The sequence below is a fragment of the Quercus robur genome, chromosome 1 (assembly GCF_932294415.1).
Source record: "Quercus robur chromosome 1, dhQueRobu3.1, whole genome shotgun sequence".
NCBI lineage: Eukaryota > Viridiplantae > Streptophyta > Magnoliopsida > Fagales > Fagaceae > Quercus > Quercus robur.
In genome coordinates, this window is record NC_065534.1 from 31,934,008 (window position 1) to 31,948,513 (window position 14,506).

Below are 14,506 nucleotides of genomic sequence, written 5' to 3' on the forward strand. Positions count from 1 at the left end.
CTGCCAGGAAATTGCTTGTGTCACTGACTAACTAGAAATGTAGGATCTAATCTCTCTCGATAAAGAGAACAACAATGTTCATACATGATAAATTTTACAAAATATTTTTTTCACAGCATGTTGAGATGATAAACTGTGATTAGTACAGTATCATTTTTTCACTTTTTTTTTTTTTTAGAAGAAAGACATTTTATTTTAATTTAACGGAGACTATAAGAATCAGCCTGTAAAACAATAGATATATCTGGTGGTATATCTTCCATCTAGACTTGTAAATGAGGAATAGAAATTACTCGTTTCGCAAGCGAGTAAGCTACAGAATTAAAATGCCTACATACATGAGAATAATTAAACTAAAAAAAAAAAAAAAAAAGAGGCAAGGTACTGTATATTGTTTGCTACGTGGCCAAAGTGAGATAGAGAGTAAGAGCTTGTATTTAGTGCTGTGATCAGAACCTCTGAGTCACCTTCCAAAATAACTCGTGCGAAGCCCATTTCTCTAGCCAACTCCAGAGCCCTTCTAGCCGCCAAAGCTTCCACTTCAATTGCCGTGAAAGGTAGAGGAATCCTTTTGGAGAAGAAGACCATTACCTACCCATGATTTCTGCTTGAAACAAAGCTCTATCGAAGTTCACCTTGTACTGAGAGCTTTATGGAGGCTTCCAACGTGTAAGTGGTCTGACCACAGGTGTTGCCGAGGTCGTGTTCAATAGGGAGAACTCCTGCAATCTCTATTTTGCTTAGGTAAACATCTTCTCCAAGGTCCCTCTATTTTTTCCAAGCTGAAGATTATTGCACCGATTCCACAATGCCCAAACTATCATAGAGAACAAGGTCGGGTCTTTATTTTCTGCAAAAAAAAAAACATCCCAGTAGGTCAATGAACGATGATGCTTGCCTTAAACTGCTGTAATTCCATAATGGGAACCTTTGCCAAAAATTATCAAGTTTCGAGCATGGATGGAAAGCATGGGCAACATCCTCTTTATGATTCTGGCAGACCTTACATACATCATTGGTGATAATTTTTCTTTTGACCTCGTCTTCTTAGGTAAAGAATTTTTTGTCGCTCTCCAGACTAAATTTTTTTACCTTACTCAAAACTTTCAAGCTCCAAATCATCTACCAAAGTGGCTTCAAAAGCCCAATATCAGACTAACTCAATTGTTCATTTTGATGTTCCAACTGTAGGAACTTATAACCTATGAAGCACGGGTGCGTTTCGAGACTCGGGTGCGGGTGCGGGTACGGGTGCGGGACTCGGCAATTTTTGAAAAAGGTGGGTGCGGGTGCGGCGGGACTCGGTGATTAAAAAATTATTAAAAATATTTTTAATATATTACTAAGCATGCTTTTTTATATAATAATAATAGAAAACTCATATTATAATAATAATAATATTAATAATAATAGTATAGAAATAATAATAATAAAATAAATAGATAATAATAAGTAAAACAAAAAAAACAAAAAAATAGGAGGCTCTCACGGAGTCACGTGTAGCTTCCCATTAAAAAAGAAAAAAAAGAAAAAAAAAAGAAAGGAAGATGTGGCTCTCACGTTTGATCAGAGAGGCAAAAAAAACCAAAGAAAGAGTTTTTGTACTTACCAAAAAAAGAGAAACAGAAGTTACAGACCACTTCAAAAAAAGAAAAAGAAAACAGAGAACAACTCGGTAGAACATGAAGAAGCAAAGATCCGGTCAGTCCAGTCCAGAAGTTTTTTTTTTTTTTTTTTCCTTACCGGCCGATTGCTTTTTTCCGGCCGAAACACGCCGATACGATCCGATTTGGCCCGAATCGGCGCAAATCCGTCCGGTTCGGCGCGAATCGGCGTGCGTCGGAGCCGAATCGGCGAGAGTCGGCGCCGATTTGAGCCGCGTCGGCGCGAGTCTGGAAATCCACGTGGCACGACGCGGCATGACGCGGCACGGACGCGCGGTCTGCGGCGTCCCTCCCGCGTCGCCGCGTCCCGCCGCGTCGGACGCGGGTGCGCTGGGTCCGGAGCCGCGTCCGTGCATCCCAGCTTATAACCAAACTTGATCAAATAAGCTCCATTGGCATTGTACCGCCAAGTGAGTTCATTAGGTTGATCCATGTGGCATAGGGGAATTTTTCTAACCATGTCCGCTTCAATACCTAGCAAAGTAGCATCAAGCATGTCCCCCTTCTAGGTCCTACGTTCTGATCAATGAGAATGCATACCTTTGCTTCAGGCAGTGAGTCCACACGCAGCGAGATAATTTTTGGAGAGTATTTCACTGGCAGCCATCTATCTCCCCATATTTCAGTAGTCCTTCCATTCCCTATCCTCCAAATTGCCCCTCGTTTGATCACTTCTCTTCCTTTAATAATACTCTTCCATGCATAGGATGCCGAGCTCGGATTTGTAGCTTCCATAATTGTGCAGTTAGTGAAGAATTTCACCTTAAAAACCTGGTAAAAAAGCGATGTTTTGTCATGAAACAGTCTCTATGTTTGTTTTGCCAAGAGTGCATCATTAAACCTCAATAAATCTTTGAAACCCATCTCTCCTTGTGACTTTGGCTTGCATAAACCCCTCAAATTAATCTAGTGAACTTTTCGGCTATACCCCCTTTGGCCCCAAATTTTTTTTCTAATGAGAGCCTCTATGTCATGACATAGCCAAACATGTAGCTTGAAGTAAGACATCGTGTAGGTAGGAAGTAACTGGGCCACTGCCTTTATTAAAATCTCACTACCTGCTTGTGATAAAAGTTTACCCTTCTAAGCTTGGAGCTTCTTCCACACCCTTTGCTTTTATATTATCAAAACTCTTTTTTTTCTTCCTGCCAATGAAAGATGGTAGTCCCAAATATTTTCCATATTGTTGAACTACAGGTACTCCAAAGGGCTTCTTTAATTAGCTCTTGCATATCTTGGGGCGTCGATTTGTTGGAAAAAAGTGTGGTTTTGGCTCTATTGATTTGTTGTCCAAATGCCCTTTTATAAGTGGCTAAAACCTCCAGCAGCATCTGTCATTCGTTTTCTTTAGCCCTACAAAAAACAAGACTGTCATTTGCAAAAAGAATATGAGTTAGTCTAGGTTCGTTCCAGCAAATAGAAATCCCCCTTATGTCTCCTGTTTCTTCAGCCTTTTTTAATAGTCCATGGAAACCCTCTGTACACAACAGGAATAAATAAGGTGAAAGGGGGTCGCCTTGTCGAAAGCCCCTAGTTGGTATAATGTTCCCATGTGATTTTCCATTTATCAAAACCGAATAAATGGCTGAGGAAATTCACTCCATCATCAATCTGACCCAGGTATCAGCAAACCCCATTTTTTTCATCAACATCTCCATATACTGCCATTCCACCTTGTCATAAGCTTTACTCATGTCAAGCTTCAATACCATATAGCCTATGCTACCCGAACTATGGTTCCTCATATAATGTAAAGTTTCAAGAGCCACCATTACATTATTAGATATCAAACGATCAATCATGAAGGCACTTTGATGTTCAGAAAATAAGATGTGGCAAAATCTTCTTTAATCTATTTGCTATAACCTTTGAGAAAACATTGTATAAAACATTGTTCAAACTAATGGAGCGGTACTGTAAGATATATTCAAGACTTTAACTTTAGGAATCAAAGTGATAAAGGAGTGGCCTAGTGTTGGTGGTAAAGTGCCTAAATTTAAATACATCGAAATTGCTTCATTGACATCACTACTAACCAAAGACCAGTAATTTTGATAGAAAAGAAATGGCATACCGTCGGGTCCAAGTGATTTTAGAGGCGCCATCTGTTTTAGTGTAGTCTCAAATTTTAGTGTAGAAAACTCATACGTTAATTGCTGATTCATATCTGAGGTCACCATATGTGGAATTTGCTCTATTAATTCATCAGAGCTGTCCAAATTACTTGAAGTGAACAGATTATGATAAAATTATACCACTGTGTCAGCCACACGGCTAGGCTGAGTACACCACTCCCCTCCATCATCATATAGCCCCTTGATGTAATTCCTTCTTCTTCGTTCCAATGATTTGCTATGAAAAAATAGCATATTTCTATCCCCATCCTTCAACCATTGCACTTTGGACCGCTTTCCCCACATTGTTGCTTCACGGTCCATGAGTTTGTTTATTTCATTTTCTAGCAATCTCTTTCGATTCACACTACCCCCATTGAGAGCTAACTATTCTGCCTTTGCCAATAACTTCCTTTTTTTCTCAAGCTCTCACCTAACATTCCCAAAACTATTCTTGCTCCATGTAGCCAATTTTTTTCCCACAGTTGCCAAATTTTTTCAGCAACATTTGCTCACCCAAAACCTCATAGTTTTCCTTATGAACTGCCTCAATTGTATCCCCACATCCCTTTTCGCTCATCCACATTTGTTCAAATATAAAGATCTTTGATGCTTGCTCTATATAAAGATCTCTACTACCTACACTCCATCCCTTCTGGCATAATCCATAATGGTTTATGATTAGAAGTTGTAACATCAAGTGATAAGCTTTAGTATCTGGAAACATAGAGAACCAATCATCCGTTGCCACGAATCTGTCTAACCTCTCCCATATTGTGTAATCTTCGAAATGTTTGTACCATGTAAACATAGGTCCCACAAAACCCAAGTCCATAAATCCACACTCGTCTAAAATGTCCCAAAAAGCCTGCATTTGAGCATGAGGCATTACCCTTCCCCCAATCTTTTCGAATTTCCTTGCAACTTCATTAAAATCCCTAGCACAAATCCAAGGTGTTGTACCTCTTGATTTCGAACTTCTAAGCCTCACCCATACCTCATGTCTATTCCTTATGTCTGGTTCACCGTAAAACCCTATAAATCTCCACTCATCTGCTTTATTTCTGTTTATTGTAGTATCAATGTGATTTTTTGAGATTGTCTCAATGTCTAAATTAAAATCTTCCTTCCAAAAAATCACTTAACCCCCCAAACTTATTTCTTCTAGGAGCCATAAATTTCTTTTTAAACTTCAAACGATCTTGAATAATAACTAGCCTTTCTTCATCCATCCATGTTTTGACTATAAACACAACAGAGTGATATTTTGCCCACACCATCTCTGCAAGCTAATTTTCTATTCGTAGGTTCCCAAGCCCCTGGCAGTTCTAACCTAAAAGACTCGTTTCTTCTGGCAGGTCTGGAAACCAACCTCCACCAATATCTTTTTATTTCCATTGTCTACTTGAGAAACTACCCTTATTTTCTTTTGTAACTTAGATTGAGCTTCTGTGTGCTGTGTACCTCTTTTATCCCCCACAACATCCTCCATGATTACATATGTTCCTACAGTGTGCCTAGTTAATCGCTTCCATTTACCTTCTGTTACTTGTGGTCTGTTGAGAGCATCAGATAAATCTGCTAGTGCAGCATGTGTTGGATAGGGGTGTGCGATTGCATGTGTCTACAAGTTGGCTAAAGGATTAATCTCATTAATTGTCAAGGCATCCAGAGAAATTTCCTTACTTGTGCATGTATTTTTGGCTGAAATATTTTCTGGAGATAAATCATATCTGCTTAATCCTCGGTCTATCTCTTCAATTCTCTCCTCAAATTCTCGGTTGACTTCTCACTTATCTCAGTGCCTAGTTTTGAAATATTCGAATCCTTGGAAATCCCACGATCCATGGGAGTGGGCATTGATTGCCTCGAATCTTCCTCCGAAAAATTTGGGGAAATATTCTCTTTTTGAATTGTCTCTGTTCTTTCCTTTTCTGGCCTGAAAATCTCCAGTGAAGGTTTCCCTATACAAACCACCACAACCACCACCATTGGTGGCTTCCTGCTCGATGTTAAAGAGGCTACTTCACGGCCATCTTTTTTCCTGGTGTAGAAACTAGGAATAGTAAAAACATTTCTTCACGATGACATAAAGGGGGTAGAACATATCCAAGGCCCAAACTATTAAGATTCAGTTGAAAGAGTACCTTCACTCTTGAGCCATAGTTCACAGTTCATGTCATCGTGTGTAAGACTACCACACCAGTAACATAGATTAGAGAGTCGTTCATACTTAAATGGTACCCATAATTCCTTACCATTCTCTAAGGATATTACTCTACCTTGACACAGCAGCTGGAAAATATCAATGGTGACTCGAACCCTTATAAAACCATCTCCCTCCCCTTCACAATCCTTTGCTACTCTGGTGACCTTGCCAATGGCTCCACAGATTTTTTTCCGCCACGTTTCGAGTTCTGAAACGAACTGGTATTTCATGAACTTGCAACCAAAACGTAACCATATTAAAATCCATATCGGCTAAATCTGTATCCTTGTTATAGCTTTGTGAAACCATGAGATGTTTGTCAAAACTCCATGGTTCTGTCGATAGGATTTTTTCCATCTCAATTTTGTTATCAAAAGTGAACAACATCACATGATATCCTTCCTTCTTGACCCTAAAGCTTGAGACCTCCAAAGAGGGGTGAACTGTAACGACCCAAGGAAAAACTTTAGCCACATCTGCATTATACCTCAAAAGGACTAGTCACAATTGAAGCTCATTGTAGTTGTTAATAAAGCCCAGTTCAACCTAGTAAATACCCGTGTGAGACTTATCACACACCCACACACATCACACAATCAATCAAATTAGGGCATTACAATCTCCCCCACTTAAATCCATAACGTCCTCGTTAGGGCCCACTTTGTGGGGTAGTGTCTCTGAGCCCACATGGGATTACCGGACCGGCTCTGATACCATAAGTAACGACCCAAGGAAAAGCGCTAGCTACATTAGCGCTATACCTCAAAAGGACTAGTCACAATTGAGGCTCCTTGCAGTTGTTAATAAAGCACAGTTCAACCTAGTAAATACCCGATATGAGACTCATCACACACCCACACACATCACACAATCAATCAAATTGGGGCATCACAATCTCCCCGACTTAAATCCCTAACGTCCTCGTTAAGGCCCACTTTGTGAGGTAGTGTCTCTGAGCCCACACGGGATTACCAGGCCGCTCTGATACCATATGTAATGACCCAAGAAAAAGCGCTAGTCACATTTGCGCTATACCTCAAAAGGACTAGTCACAATTAAGGCTCCTTGCAGTTATTAATAAAGCCCAGTTCAACCCAGTAAATACCCGATGTGGGACTCATCACACACCCACACACATCACACAATCAATCAAATTGGGGCATTACAATCTCCCCCACTTAAATCCCTAACGTCCTCGTTAGGGCCCACTTTGTGGGGTAGTGTCTCTGAGCCCACATGGGATTACCGAGCCGGCTCTGATACCATATGTAACGACCCAAGGAAAAGTGCTAGCCACATCTACGCTATACCTCAAAAGGACTAGTCACAATTGAAACTCCTTGCAGTTGTTAATAAAACCTAGATCTATCTAGTAAATACCCGATGTGGGACTCATCATACACCCACACACATCACACAATCAAATTGGGGTATCACAATCTCCCCCACTTAAATTCTTAACGTCCTCGTTAGGTCCCACTTTATGGGGTAGTGTCTATGAGCCCACACGGGATTACTAGGCCGGCTCTGATACCATATGTAACGACCTAAGGAAAAACGCTAGCCACATCTGCACTATACCTCAAAAGGACTAGTCACAATTGAAGCTCTTTGCAGTTGTTAATAAAGCCCAGTTCAACCCAGTAAATACCCGATGTGAGACTCATCACACACCCACACACATCATACAATCAATCAAATTGGGGCATCGCAATCTCCCCCACTTAAATCCCTAACGTCCTCGTTAAGGCCCACTTTGTGGGGTAGTGTCTTTGAGCCCACATGGGATTATCTCTGAGCCCACATGGGATTATCGAGCTGGCTCTGATACCATAAGTAATGACCCAAGGAAAAGCGCTAACCACATTTGCGCTATACGTCAAAAGGACTAGTCAAAATTGAGATTCCTTGCAGTTGTTAATAAAGCCCAGTTCAACCTAGTAAATACCCGATGTGAGACTCATCACACACCCACACACATCACACAATCAATCAAATTGGGGCATCACATGAACGTTTTCACAATGGTGTCAACGTTGAGTGCATGCTTTGTCAAGAACTTTGCTGCAATAACAAACTTAGTCACTACCTCATCCTTTGTCAAACAAAGGTCAAATCCTTCTCGGTTAGAGAGTGTCAGACATCTCCATGATTTTGTTAGGTCCTCCATCTATATAAAAAATAAAAAATAAAAAACTATTTCCCAAACCCCAAAGGAAAAGAAAACAACCACAAAACCTGAAGGTAACCTTGTTACCTCAGATACTAAGACACCTTACAAGAAGGGACGACTATTCTACGACCTAGGAGAAGATGGAGACCCAACTTTCGCTAGCGAAGAGAAACTTTACTTAAAATTAGGTGGCTATTCATGCTTTCACTTTGCTATTTTTCACATGTTGAATGTGAATCTTTTTTGTATTAAAAAATGAATATTATATTTAGGAAGTAAAAATGTTAGAAGGTATGAAGATATTTATCACATTATATATGGGAACCTTGAGATGTAGTTGATTCATTTATACAAACATTTGGAGGGGGAGTCATTTTAATAAATTTCAAATGCGGTTAGTATAATTTTCTCATATATATATATATATATATATATATATATGTATGTAAGTAAGTAAGTAAGTATGTATGTATGTATGTATGTATGGGGCAATAATCCGAGTCCCAAAGGATGATTGTGCTTGGATCAAGGCCCTTACAAATAATTTGTAGAGATGGATTTGCGGACCAACACTTGGACTCCTAAATTGTAGATTATATTCAAAAAGAAAGTAAAGACAAAAAAAATTGGGTTTAAACAGGTTGATTAGGGACAAAATTTTAAATTTATCTTCCTCGGAATGGCTAAGGAGCCTTTTACACTTGATGGATTACAAAAGTAAGTAGTTTTCTTCCTAATGAGTTTGAGCCGATCCTTGTTTATTGGAGATTTCATCTCTTTTATAGTGTTCCTGTTTTGATCCTGGCCCTCCACACGGAGGGCTGTTGATTTTCCTCTAGGATACTTGTCCCATCCTTTATTTTAAGGCAATGCTGAGTAGGTTACAAGCTGTGTTGGCATTGTTCAAGTGTCATTCATTCATTAGTGCGGCTAGCATGGTTGGTGCAGTGTATTAACCCATGTGCCCATGTAATGCATAGAAAATTTGACCCAAAGAAAAATTTGAGTAAGCCATAAATTTTGAGAGATAACAAAACTAATATCATTGGGAAGCTCTAGATTCAAAATATTTTATTGGATTCTTCAACATCATAAGCTTTGATTAGATATACTATATCTTTTAATAAAATTGAGTTAGTCATATAGTATTATTTGTATAAATGAAAGATTTGTAATTTCAGTATAAAACTTTGAATTTAAATTAAGCATTTATTTGGTATTTGTAATATATTTTTATCTTTATTCATGTGAGATAAAATTTTCAAACTTTTAACTTCTTAAAAATTTGATTTTTTTAATTATAAAAAATAAGTTCATTTATGAAGTTTGTGGATTACACTTGATGCATAGCATATATAACAATCATTTTATCATCAAATAACAAAACAATACACTAATCGTGAATCATTTTAGGAGACTATCATTCCAATTAATTTCTTTAAAAGCCCAATCTTCTTCTCAATAGATTTTGCATCGGACTCTGCACGCTTTCTTGTACTGAATATCAATAACATATTAAACAAAAAACAAGAAACATGAGATTTTATAATTGTCAATTGTCACTCATCTGTATAAAAATGGGAGAGAATGAGAGGATTTTAACTCGGAGGGGAGCAGCTCCAAAAAAAAAACTAATAAAATCTTAATAACTTTGAAGTGAAACATCATTTCTAAGAAAAATTTAGAGAAAATAAATGGAGCTGATTAGGCAAGATAATGAAAATAAATTATTGTTTTGGATCATTTGTAATGTATAATCACTTTTGATTTTAATCAATTTGAATTTGTATATTATAAGCACATTAATTTTATTTAGTTAGTTAGCTTGTTAAATATTATTGCATAAGTGATGATTAAATTAGTCATTAGTTGAATATATTCCAAATTTATAATGAATATACCCTTTATATATGTATATTTATAATTTTTTTTTTATAAATTTAATTAAGTATTTGTATATCTTACGATATACATTACAAAAAAATAAAAAATCGATTCACGATATGATTCACATTTTGACATCTATGCTCTTATGTGTCATTAGTTAGGTTTTTAGGGTATGGGAATGGGATAGGTTACTTTTGTATAACTTTTCTTTCTTCCTCCCATCTGGTGCTGAGCATTCAATTTCAACCATTTCTCACCAGTGAACTTCAGTTCAAACATCCAAAGATAAAAATTCACCAAAGATACGAGAAAACAATAACTAATAGTTATGTAACTCAAATACAATAAGCAACTGGGACATGTTTTGTTTCACGGGGATTCCTTGTATCAAAATTTTTGTGATTTTAATTTACCTTTTCCTTTTATTCTGTATAACATATTATGTGATTTCTTTAGTATTAATAATTAATCTTCAAAAGGGGGTGGGAGGCCGAGGGGATAAGCAACTGGAAAATGTTTAGTGTTGTTTAAGTATTTTAGTTGTTTCATACTTTCATCGCTTTAAGGATTTTATTAGTGGATTGATGATATGACCTAATCCAAATCCTTTATTATGAAAGAAGGGTCATGATTGAAGGAACTTCATGTGATAGAGTACCCTATAAACTTTAGAGAATCTTGATCCCTAAATGTGTAAGAATCTCTTTAGTTCAAAAATGAAAGTGATCCTGTTATGGTATTACACAACATAAGAATGCAAAGTTATTTGTGTTAGAAAAATAAATACATTGGAGAGCTTTCTTGAGTAATTAATATAATATATAATAAAGACACACTTTAACCCGAAAGGCCTAAGCCCAATGGGTATATGCTCAATTATATTATATTTACCACTCATTCTTCTCATCATTATTCGATGTGAGACTTCACTCACACGTGTAAACCCAACAATCTCTCCCTCACGTGTGAGTCTCTGCCTCTCTGTGGGTTTCAAGACCTCTCTGTGGGCCATGAACAAGTCCTACTCTCTCCCCCTTGCCTAATGGGTTTTTCCCTTCACTAGTGCATCATCCATGAGCCTCCACGTGTCAACCCCACACGTTTTTTATCCTCCATGAGAACCTCGCAATTCACCGTTGTCTAGCACCATTGGCAATAATACTCATTTGTTGGGTTTTTTTCAAGATCATTTGTGTGGGCTTTATGGGCTTACTTGATGCAATATATAGTCCCCGCTAATTACGAAAGGGACCCGTCTTACTCCATTTGTAAAAAGGCTTCAAGTACACACACCCTGTTCCCGTTGCGAAAAGAATCTCGATAACCTTGCCATCTTCGCCCCACATCACCATGGGCTCTGATACCACTTATTGGGAAAATAAACACTTTGGGAAACTTCCTTAAGTAATTAATATAACATATAGAGATACGCTTTAACCTAAAGACCTAAGCCCAATGGCTATGTGTTCAATTATGTTATATTAATCACTCATTTTTCTCATCATTATTCAATATAAGACTTCACTCATACATGTAAACCCAATAATTTGGATTACCTTATGACAATGAAAATGACGTTAAATTGTATACTTGATACTTAACTTTTTTTATCTTTATTTTAAAATCTTTTTAAAAATAAAAAATAAAAATGTTTGCGATAATTCACTAGTTATTGAAATTACAAGGTCTAGTGATATGGGCTTGTTTGGATGGCTTTTTTTTCATCACTCAATTTTTGTCACTCATCACTCATCACTTAAAATACCACACCTCGTTTGGCACCATCAGTCACTTGCCATCACTCAATATTTTTCACATTGTTTGTGGGCCCCATTCCTGTCACTTGGTCAAAGCAAAGCTGTTTTGTTACCCACCACTGGTTTTCATCCCTATCAACCTCCTCTTTTCTCATTTCCCCTCACTCCGCCTCTCATAAAATACCATACCAACTTCGGCAAAGAAAAAAGAAAAAAAAAAAAAAACCTGGACCCAGATGCGTGAAGAACAAAGCAACCTAGCAAACTTTTCTCACATTTTCTCACCTTTCTCCTCCCCTACATCTCAAATCCAAACCCACCACAGCCACATCACAAATCCAAACCCCACACCCATAACCACATCTCAAAAATCCAAACCTCACAACCACATCTCAAGTCCAAACTCCACGCCCACAAATCAGATCAGAAACTTGAAATCACCATGAAAATACCATACCAACCCAAGCGTCGTTGTCTTGCCTAACTGTTCAGCTGGAGATGAAGATGAGAAAAGAAATGGGTGAAGGAAAAAAGAAAGAGAAAAATAGAGCAGATCTAGTGGAGGGTAGAGAGGGGTAGCGAGAATCACTTGAGATGCTTGGCAGATCTGGCGGAGTGCATTGTGTTCATCATGAAGAAGAAAGGAAAAAGCACCGATGTGAGGAGTTAGAAAGAAAAAAAAAATAAAGAGAGAAGGAAGTTGTGGAGAGAAAGCAGAAGTGAGGAAGAAAGAAAACAAAGGCAAAAGAAAGAAAGAGAAAAAGAATGAGACGTCGGTGTTAGGAGTTGAGTTGACAATACAATGTAATGGGTCCCACAATGTGAATATAATTACGGAAATGCCATTGAGTTATGAGTTATGGAAACTGAAAACAGCTAAAATGTTTATTCAGTTTCCATAACTCATAACTCATAACTCAAAAATCAGAGAATTGAGTGACGGAAACAAAAAACTGGAAACAGAGTTATGATACTCCCAAACGGACTTCTCGCTATAGGTCCCACCATTTTTGAGTTTTGAGTTATGGAAATAGAGTTATGAGTTATGGAAATTGATGATCCAAACAGCCTCATAGCTACTAGAGTTATCAGAACAAAGACAATTAAGTATCCCTAAAGGACGATGAAAAAACAATAAAGTCTTTAGCTTGACTGTGAGCCAATCAAGGCAAAGCATCAACACTTTGGTTCAAGAATGTCAATACCGTACTGGAGGCCATACCGGTTTGGTCACCGGTATAATATATTTCGGATACCGGTCAATACCGGTGTACCGTTTTGGGTTTACCGCTATTTTTTATATTTATAAATAAATAAATAAATATATATATGTATATATATGTATGTATGTGTCTGTGTATATATATTATAATAAATATAAAAGTTTATCATAAAACATTTCCTCAATTCAGAACTAATTATTCATGGTTTTAGACTTTAGCATCAATTAAAAGGGAAAAAAAAAAAAAATAGAAAGCTTAAAAGTTACCATTGCATACTAAGAAAACAAATAATACTAATAAGTTAATGCAAATAAGTTACCATTCTATCCTAACAAAAATTCAAAAATTACAAAACTTTAAAAAAAAATTAAAATAAAAATAAAAACTTTTTCTGTACGATGCCCGAAATTGGCTGGTACGGCCGGTACGAGGTCGGTACGCCCAGTATTTTTTCCAGTACGAAACAGGAGGGTCGAGCGTACCGGATTGCTGACTGGTATAGTACGGAATCGATAACCTTGCTTTGGTTAGTGATGGGAATGACGAGAACACATTACCTTGACGAGGTCAACCTAGTGACGAGGTCACCCTTGACGACGAACAAGCCATCACCGACGAGGAAAGGAAAGTCATTCAATGGTGCCAGCAAGTAACCTGGGCAGTTACGAAACCAGCAAAACAGACCGTTGGAGCCTAATAAAAGCCCCATAATTGGGCTGGAGGCGTTACAAAAGAAAGGCATTTACACCCCAACGGCTAGCAGTCAAGCTCACATATATAAAGTCCTCACATTGGCAGCATAAGGTACATAGATACTGAGACTCTAAGAAAATACCTATTACTTTCTAGTTCTGTGAATTGCTTTATTGTTCTAACTTTGGCATCGGAGACGTTGTGGTAGGCACCACACCGGTGACCTCTTTTCAAAGATACCCAGGTGCTGATGGGGAGTTCCATCTGCCTACTACAACTGACGAGTTTACACTTCATCAGTTTGGCACCGTCTGTGGGAAACGACATTCTCAAATTCATATTTGAAAACGTAGTTTTCGTCAACCCTCTACATTCAGATGGAATCCAACCCAGATTCAGCAACCTTGCCCCAGCAAGTCCAAGCCCTTGCAGCCACCATTGAAGAACTCACCAAACAGAACCAGGAAATGAAGCTACAGCTCCAGCAGGTTCAACAGGCTCAACAGGAAGAGAACCGGTCGAAGGGTAACCTGGAGGAAGAAGGGGATAGTCAACAGAGAGGAACCCCTCAGAGACCAACTACTCCGGACAAGCAGAACTCGGACCTCTTTCGAGAAATGAGGAAGGAAATGGACGAACTGAGGAGCGCCATTAAGGAGAAGACGGACCGAAGCGTAGACAAAATGGTAAGGGTTACGGATTCACCCTTCACCGCCGTGGTACTCGAATTCCCTGTGCCGTCAAAGTTTCGCTTGCCTCAACTTGAGCCATTCGACAGACTAAAAG